The sequence below is a fragment of the Coenobita brevimanus genome, chromosome 84, assembly GCF_032717465.1.
Source record: "Coenobita brevimanus isolate Jiangsu-jjx chromosome 84, ASM3271746v2, whole genome shotgun sequence".
NCBI classification, from domain to species: Eukaryota; Metazoa; Arthropoda; class Malacostraca; order Decapoda; family Coenobitidae; genus Coenobita; species Coenobita brevimanus.
The window spans coordinates 32,647,098-32,657,227 of record NC_137037.1 but is presented as its reverse complement, the minus strand read 5'-3'; the positions used below and the strand labels follow the sequence as shown (position 1 = coordinate 32,657,227).

At 40.2% G+C, this 10,130-nt stretch overlaps 1 non-coding gene across 1 annotated transcript; it reads right to left on the bottom strand.

Moving 5' to 3' along the window:
* Nucleotides 1–7,693: 7,693 nt before the first annotated feature.
* Nucleotides 7,694–7,812, bottom strand: LOC145410260 (5S ribosomal RNA). The gene has a single exon (XR_013899227.1). It is a non-coding gene; the product is annotated as a 5S ribosomal RNA (ribosomal RNA).
* Between the last annotated feature and the right edge of the window lie 2,318 nt (nucleotides 7,813–10,130).

Genomic DNA, 10,130 nt, shown 5'->3' with positions numbered 1-10,130 from the left:
AGCATAAGGGATTGGCAAGCACCTGTATCACGATATATTTTAACTGATTTCCTGTCATTACTGTCCAGAGGACTGACAAAACCATCAGACAGGAAATTAGCACATGAACTCTTGAGAGTGTCACCCACGTTACTGCTCAAAAGAGGAGCTCCATCATGAGAATTTAAGTTACCCCTCAAAGCAGGTTCAATTAACTCAGTTAATGAATTCTGGGAACTCTCACGAGTGGACACTAGACCAATTGACTGAATATTTAAAGACTCCTTTTTGTTCACATCACGCTGTCCCTGAAACATCTCTCCGTAGTATGACCAAGCTTACTACAATAAGTACATTTACTTTTCTGAAATCTAGAGGTGAAGCTGGTATTTACTTCCTGAGGAATATCATCCTTATTCTCTTTCCTGTTACCTGAACTCTGAGTATAGGCAACGTACTTACTCTCAGCTTTCCCTTTTTCTTTAGAATATCTCTTGTGAGTGAGAACATATTCATCAGCTAAAACTGCAGCATCAGACAAATTATCTATTCTTCTCTCATCAAGATATAGGCTTACATCTTTATAAATACACCTCTTGAAGTCCTCCAGCAAAATCATCTGCTTAAATTTACCAAAATCAGAATCCACATTCTTAGAATCTAACCACTGCTCTAACAGATCTTCTTTGATTTTTGCATACTCAACATGGGAGTACTTATCTTGCTTATAAGTTGTCCTAAATTTTACTCTATAGGCTTCAGGAACAAGCTCATAGGCCTTAAGAATCAAGCTCTTAACTACATCATAATTATCAGATTGATCCTGAGGCAAAGATGCATAAGTTACTTGAGCTTTACCGGTGAGAACAGTTTGAAGGAGTACTGGCCAATACTTTTTTGGCCAATTAAAACCTGTAGCTACCCTCTCAAACAACTGAAAATACTTTGTTAAATCAGATTCATTAAAAGGAGGGACAAGTTTAACATTTTTAGCCACATCAAAATCATCAGAGCTAGATGATCCAGTTCCACCTTGTTTCATGCGATACTCATGGTCTGCCTGAATCCTAGCTAGTTCAATTTGTGCCTGAGCCTGTATCTGTGCCTCTTGAATCCGAGCCTGAGATTCAGCCTCCTTAGCATTTGCTTGAAATTCAGCCTCCTTATCACGAGACTCCGCCTCCTTAGCACGAGACTCCTGCAGGGCTAGCTGTAACTTAGCTATTTCAATCTGCGTTTGCTCATTTGGGGGAGTTACATTAAACAAGCTCTTATTAATCATGCCAACAATTTGATCTTTAGAATGATGAGAGCAAACAGCAATTCCCAATTGTTGAGCAACAAGCTTAAGTTCATTCTTTGTTCTGTTTTCTACATCACACACTGTTTGCACATTTGACAAAAAATTTTTGGCTTCATCAAGTGTAGTAATAGTAGACATCATGAATAAATCACAGTCACAAAATATCAAGCAATATCCTTATGATAATATCCTGAATATCCTGGCGAGGTCGCCAAATTTATGTTACGGAACAGAGAAAGATAATGTACACATTAAGTGAGAATACTAAGGGTCACTACTGTCCCGTAAGGTTCCAGGTTCAAAACAAAAGAGTTAGGTAAAATTACAAGTTAAAGTTTAATGCTCAAACTAACAACAAAACATTCAGGACTCATAAGGATAATGTAATGGGAAAAACAGGTTAAATATATGGTTAACTGCAATAGCCTCTATTAACACGAAATTAGCATGAGTAAATTTATCTAAGTCAGCCCTGATAAAATGAAAACATACTGGGTAATGCTCAGTTAATGCAAGATAAATTATTACAGATACAAACTATTATGAACAATGGCTAACAATAAGAATCCCACATGAATTACAAAAACCTCACTAGGCCTACAAATTAACAACTTATGCTATACAGTACAAGAACAAAATGCAATAACACTTATACTCAAATTACACAGCTGCTAGATGGTTGGAGACTTCCTGAGCACTCACAATATTAACTGTACAGGGGAGGACAGAGATGTGAGCAAAATGAGGAGTAGATCTAAGTGGCAATTAATGTAGAGACTGAGCTCATTATATAGGGGCCAGCAGAGCTTGATACAACTTGTAGGAAGGACGCGCAAATGAAGCCATAGGGGACAGAGCTGACAATCCTACTCTGAACAACAGAAAGGATGACTTACTCTACTATAATGGTAGAAGGGGGGACTGAGGCAGAACACGCTCGTGATCAAACATGCAGCATACTGTGCGTTAAAATTACACAAAGGATGATGAAATCATAGGCTATGTAACAATATATATATATATATATATATATATATATATATATATATATATATATATATACAGCTAATTCAGTACATTAGACAGAGAGAAAAATAGAGAAATACATACATACATATAGGCTTGTATAGAAAATTTATTGCAAGAAATATACAAATATTTATACTGTATATCCATATGTAGCAACATAATATTTTATACATATAGATATGGTATATACTGAGAGAGAGAGAGAGAGAGAGAGAGAGAGAGAGAGAGAGAGAGACAGACAGACAGACAGACAGAGACAGAGAGAACGGAGCTGTCAGTGAACGCTTGGGAGTGTGAACACCACAGAAAATGAGCAGACAGGAGAAGTAAGGGTAGGGGAGAGAGGGGATGAGGGACAGGTAGGCCGCGTGACGTCACGCCACCTGCGCACGGTTCGACCTGGTAATATTCTTTAGGCCTTGGTGGAGGGTAGATGAATGAATGGGAACGAGGGACGGTGGGGAGGGATTGAAACTGGGGGTGCGGTGGTGCCACATATACCAACCTGCTCGTCGAGCCAGTCCCTCTACTTTTGCTGGAGAAACGTGCCTCCTTCCTGTATAAGTGCCCCCAAATACAAATGTCAGTGGGCCGAATATGTAGTGCAGTGCTGTATCAGCTATATTCTCAGATACGGTAAGTTATATTACAGTACTTCCATACAGTATAACAGCGTAACAGTGATTTTAATAACTTATAACTTATGTGACAATATAGCTGATACAATGCTGTATTATATACTTTGTGCACTGACATGATTTGCTTTGGGGGGCACTTATACAGGAAGTAGGCACGTTCATGTACAGTTGGCCAAGAAGAAATTGCAACCAAATATACTGATGTGTGGCGATATCTGGCAGCTGCTCCGTAGTAAACACTCGTATTTTTCAATGGATCACTCAGAATCTACAACCTATGTAAGGATGCACGTGATTGGCTGAAGCGTTCAGTATCAGAACAAATGTTTTGTCTCTTATGTATTACTGAATATTAAATACGTGGGAAGAGGTAATGTATACAGATGATGTCTATGTTCTAAATAAGCAAGCTGTAATTACAGTTATAGTAAGAATAACACGTAGCAATGAGTACCAATTAACGTATAGCATTGTTTTTCCATTGAGAAAGGTGTTTCAGGGGTTAGTTTCAAATGATTTTGACCTTTGAAGCAACGGAACCTGCCCGAGGCACATTGTCTAATAGGCGTTGGTATCTATCGAGATGCAAAGTTTCCTTACGAAATGGGCTAATATGAGATGTTAGGTAATTACACACGCTCTGAAAATTAGTGTAATATATAAGTTATATAAGACTGGCCATTACAGTTCATCACTGGCAATGCATATTTTGTAAATCATTTATGCAAGTCTTATAATATTCCCTCAGTATGATGTCATTTATATTTAATTCATTTTGGTTATAGAAAGTTAAATTTAAATAAGAGAGAATAATTGCCTGCTCAGCTAAAAGAACTACCTTAACTATTCCCCCTAATATCATGATTCATAACCGAATACTTGATGCAGTTTAACTACTTCATTGCAAAGTGATGCTGACAGTTGCGGGCGTCCACATTATGAATCTGGTAGCACGCTATTTGTAGTGCTCCGCCCATGAGTAGGGGTCTCAACCCCGGGTAAATTACACCCAGCGCAGTCATTGCAGTCATTCTGCATTTAAACACATTTTTCGTTATATATACGCTAGGTCCATTGTCTACATAAACGGATGTATTGTTTGTGTATGTTATGGCCAACGATCCAAAAGTATTTGGAATATAAAAAACAGCTTAGGTATGCTGCAGTGCTCTAGTAGGTCAACCGGGGATCAAATTGTCTAACCTAAACCGGCAGCCATTCACCCTTCCTCCATTTCCCCATGTAAGTGCACCTTGCCGCATCACCATCAATTCGACAACAGATATAACCCGACTACCTTGCATATTGTGATGTTCGTGTAGAAACTATAAACACCTATTAAATGTTTGGGTTTCGATATGATTCAGTGTTGTTTGCTTTAATTTCATAGGATGTCTACTATGAGGAGATTGCTCCAGTCGAATTGGAGGGTCCTAAAAGCCATGCTCGGCATATCTCCTCACACCACACCTTGTTCCCATGAATCCTTCCTCCCTTCTCATCTCACTATGGTGTGGAAAGGAGGGATACCTTTAACAATTATATATCCTCACGCCTGTCATTGCACCCATATGTATTTATTTATTTATTTTTTTTGTCAACCATCGCATATTTCTATGCAGTTCAGGATGCAGTAACTATTATATGAAAAGGAGGGTAGGAATATCTAGGTAAGAAAACTGTGAAATGACGAAATAAAGACGATGGGAATTTTCGGCATTTAACCTTACATTATACCGACACATATATGCTGCATACTGTTATTTATACGAGGCTAGCTAAACTGCTATCGTGAGTTAGGAGTTTGGGCTTAGTAATACTGCGACCGAGAATATCTGAGAGCTATATCAGACACAAACACGTTCACCAGTAACGATTGGACTATATTCAAATATGTGAGATGATAAACTACGGAAACTAAAAGTGCTTTAATATCAATTCATAATCACAGTAGTTGACATCATAGCACACAGAAGGAGTGTAACTGTAGCAGAATGGTTTCGTATAATGGTCTAAACAGTGAAAGGCAAGTATTTTACCATGCATCAAAACCAATGAATATCATCCAATCTGTATTGTGTGAGTCAGTAATACTGATTAATGAAAATAATTAATTAAATTATCATAAATATGTTGGTCTTGAACAGATAGAAAGGTTGAATCAATAGCTGAGATAATAACAGCGTGCTGCCATGAAGTGTCATTCATTACCTCACATCATAAAATTATGTGATCAGGGATCCATAGATCTCATCCACACCGTCATAGCGCGTCATGGCAGCAAACAGAGAACAACGTCAAGGTGACAAACATGCCATGCGAGGGGGGGATAGTGGGAATGAGAGTGGCCTATCAACCTGCAATATTGCAGAGGAACTTGGCATTCACCGCACCACTGTATATCGCTGGCTCAAGAGGTGGGAGGCAGAAGGCAACCTGAGAGATCACCCTAAACCTGGACGGGTGAGAAAAACTACGGCTGAAGAGGATCAGCGTATGAGAGTATATATTTTGATAACCATCCATTTTTCAACACGGTAGCAGCTAGAGAACAGTTGCAGCTGGATGTGTCTGCAGAGACTATACGGCAGAGGATGAAGGAAATGGGCTATCGCCACCAAACACTAGTGATCAAACCCAGGATAATGGAGCATCATCGGGAATTTCGTCTCCAGTTTGCCCAGCGTTATGTGGAGGAAGGCTTGGACCACTGGAGGAGAGTAGTTTTCTCTGATGAGAAAACATTCAGCTCCACATCTCATGGGAAACTTCATTGCTGGAGGAGAGACAAAATATATATATATATATATATATATATATATATATATACTGTATATATATATATATATATATATATATATCTATTGCCAGACGCCTCAATCCCGTTTGGGGTGGCCACAAACAAATCGCCTCCAAGTCGCCCTGTCCCCCGCCATTTCACTGCCCTGCTCCCAACTCACACCCCCGCTCTCATATACCTCTCCACCCCATCCCTCCATCTCATCCTTGGCCTCCCCCTCCCTCTTCCCCCCTCCACCTCACTCACATACACTCTCTTCGTCAGTCTTTCGCCCTCCATCCTCTCCACATGGCCAAACCACCTCAGTGTGTTCCTCATAACGCTTCCTATCACATCCACATCCACACCACAATGCTCCTTTATATCCTCATTCGTCAGCCTGTCTCTCCACGTGACTCCACAGGCTCCTCTTAAATAACTCATTTCCACTGCTCTCACTCTTGACTTGTGTCCTTCCAACAATGTCCAAGCTTCACTTCCGTACGTTAGAGTTGGTATCACAATACTGTCATGTAGTAACTTTTTCACTTCCATGCTCACTTCCCTGTTTCTTATCACTGCTTTCAAGGAACCAGCAACCTTTCTTCCCTGCTGTACCCTTTCAAGCACTTCACACTCCAAACCTCCATCCTTACTCATCACACTACCCAAATACTTAAACGTACTCACATTTTCCAATTCCTCACCATCCAACCTTGCTATACATTCACTAACTTCACCTCTCTCAAAGACCATCACTTTACTCTTCCCTACATTCACCTTTAGATTCCGTTTCTTACACACTCTCTCAAACTCATCCACCAAGCCTTGCAGCTCCCCTTCGTCTTCACTCAACAACACAGTATCATCTGCAAACAACAGTACAGGGAGTTTCCAAACACTATCCTCTCTCACCAGGGCCACTCCAACATCCACTACCTTACCTTGTACCTCTTTTATTACCCCATCCATGTACAGATTGAACAACCATGGAGACATGACACATCCTTGTTTCAAACCAACTTTCAAAGAGAAAAATTCACTTTCTTTGAAAGCAATGATAAGAAACAGGGAAGTGAGCATGGAAGTGAAAAAGTTACTGCATGACAATATTGTGATACCAACTCTAACGTATGGAATTGAAGCTTGGACGTTGTTGAAAAGACACAAGTCAAGAGTGAGAGCAGTGGAAATGAGTTATTTAAGAGGAGCGTGTGGAGTCACATGGAGAGACAGGCTGACGAATGAGGATATAAAGGAGCGTTGTGGTGTGGATGTGGATGTGGTAGGAAGCGTTATGAGGAACACACTGAGGTGGTTTGGCCATGTGGTGAGGATGGAGGGTGAAAGACTGACGAAGAGAGTGTATGTGAGTGAGTTGGAGGGGGGAAGAGTTATGGGGAGGCCGAGGATGAGATGGAGGGATGGGGTGGAGAGGTATATGAGAGAGGGGGGTGTGAGTTGGGAGCAGGGCAGTGAAATGGCGGGGGAGAGGGCGACTTGGAGGCGTTTTGTTTGTGGCCACCCCAAACGGGATTGAGACGTCTGGCAATATATATATATATATATATATATATATATATATATATATATATATATATATATATATATATATACAGTATATTCACCCTCATGTTAAATGTCAGGACCAACTGCCTAGCCCCGGGGGTTCTACGCTCCTCATGGGGCAACGTAGGATTGGATGATGGATGGATGGATATATATTTATATATATTTATATATATATATATATATACATATATATATATATATATATATATATATATATATATATATATATTTATATATATTACAAGTGTGAACATACGAATTAAAAAACAAAACATATCTTTATTCATTCATTGCCAGACGCCATGTATCCCAGACAGGGTGGCCAAGGGCTTAGAGTTAATTGTTTTACAGGGAGGGGCACTAATCCTCCACCAACCCCACTTGACGTAGGGATGCCAACAGCATCTGGTGTTCCCAGGCGGTCACCCATCCAAGTACTAACCAGACCCAACGTTGCTTAACTTCGCTGATCGAACGAGAAGCGGTGTACTCAACGTGGTATGGCCGTTGGCCATTATATAAAATGTCTTCTAGGTATGATGAGAACATCTACCAGGTAGCTCGCAGCGGTCATGTGACTTGCAACGTGTGGGGATGGAATTTCCTGTAGAGAGTTGGACAGGTCACACAGACAGAGGATAGGTTCACTCCAGTTAAGTATTTGGAGATACTTGAGGAAATAATGATGCCCCCTGTCTGCTCCTACGGTCTCCCATTTCCAGAGACCATTATCTTCATACAGGATAACAGCCCTGTTCACACAGCTAGGGTTGAGAAACGGTGGTTTGACGAACAGCGCCACGTTGATCTGCTATGGCCTAGCAACAGCCCTGACCTGAACCCTACAGAAAACGTGCGGGCTAACATTGTGAATACTTGGGAGCCAGCACAGGAAAGAACGCCAGAGCAACTCATGCAACACATGACATCGGAGTGGATAGTCTTGAGAGGGAAACAGATTCTCATTCACAACCACGTGGCTCCCGTCACAGAGCGCCTCCACAGTGTAATCGTGAAGACCTGTGGTTGGACAAAGTACTGAACTGTCCAGTAATATTGCTTCTTGCAACACTTCCTTGTCATGCCTTTCATGGAGCACATTTAATAACTCTTATGCATGTTGATATTTCTGTTTCTCTACTAATGTTAGTAAGTAAAAATTAAATGTATTTATTTACAGTGGGATAATATGTAGAGGGTGGAAATATAAAACTTGTGCATTAAAGGTATGAACAGAATGTGTATAAATAAAAATAAAATGTAAACCAGTGGTTTGATTTTTGAGCGCATGGCTACACTGTGAATTACGAGAAAGTGTTGGAGCCCCGATACACACTTCCCTGTGATTACTACTATCTTAGAGTATCAGTGATCAAAGGAAAATACAGTATTAACCTTCACTGTTCCTAAAGAACTTGTAGGTATATTGCTCATTACCAACCTTTAATATCTTGGTGAACGTGTTGGTGTCCGATATAGCTCTCAGATATTCTCGGTCGCAGTATTACTGAGCACAAACTCCTAACTCACGATATCAGTTTAGCTAGTGTTATGGGGGTGTATATTAAGGTGCACTCTTAACCCTTAATTAAGCACCAAAAGGGATAAGATAAAGTTTAAGAAAAGTAACTTAACTTTACTGTACACTATAACATACACAACCAAAGAAGAAACCAGGGTTCGTTTTACAAAAGGGAGGATTCATATAAGCCTCAGGATACAAATATAAAACAAGTTATTTCTTACCTAACCAGAATACACTCAGTGGAAGCTAAGTACTCACAAAGCTCGAGGAAACGTGGAGACTTCGAAGGTTAAATCCAGATATAAATCACACACTAGTGTAAATGGAGGAGTGAACCAAAAATGGGAAATTGTACACAAACAGTGTGTTTTGTAATCAAAGTCACGTATTGAGTAGTGTTGGGGAAAAGTGCAACACAATGTGACAAAAGTGTAACGTGACAGTAAATGTGTACAAATGACAAAATGTGTACAGGGGTGTGTGTACAAAATGAGATAAAAATCTGTCTCTTCACACTTTCCTGGATCTTATAAAGGTTACTTACTCCACCTTTCTCAGCTAATTAACCACTAGGCTGTCTTAAAAATAATCTCTGTCCATACAGAAACAATAGAGGCACCTGCTACCAATGAGGGCCTCATACACTTCAGACAGAACCAATTGCGTGCCATCAAGAACGTGACGAAAGCGCCATTTAGGCTTCTAATTGGCAAACATCCTTAATTTTGCTCCTCCCACTGTCACACCCACAGTTCAAGGACAAGAGGAACTTTCTGCGTAAATTGTGAGAAAAACAACTGGTGTCTTATCAGTTGAGAAGGCAAAAGTGACCGCTGGTTAAACACAGTTGGGGACCAGGGTTACCCTTTACAGGCAGCAAAACTGATAAGAAAAAGATTGTGTTCTTGAGGCTCGCTTCTCTCTCCTTTCATTATCATCCTATTTCTGTTTCACCCATTCGCTAATGGGGTAACTATGCCAGTGACACTAGCCTCGTATAATTAACAGTATGCAGCAGATATGTGTCGGTATAATGTAAAGTTACATGCCGAAAATTCCCATCGTCTTTATTTCGTCATTTCACAGTTTTCTTACCTAGATATTCCTACCCTCCTTTTTATATAATAGTTACTGCATCCTGAACTGCATAGAAATATGCGATGGTTGACAAAAATATAAATAAATAAATACATACGGGCGCAATGACAGGCGTGAGGATATATAATTGTTAAAGGTATCCCTCCTTTCCACACCATAGTGAGATGAGAAGGGAGGAAGGATTCATGGGAACAAGGTGTGCTGTGA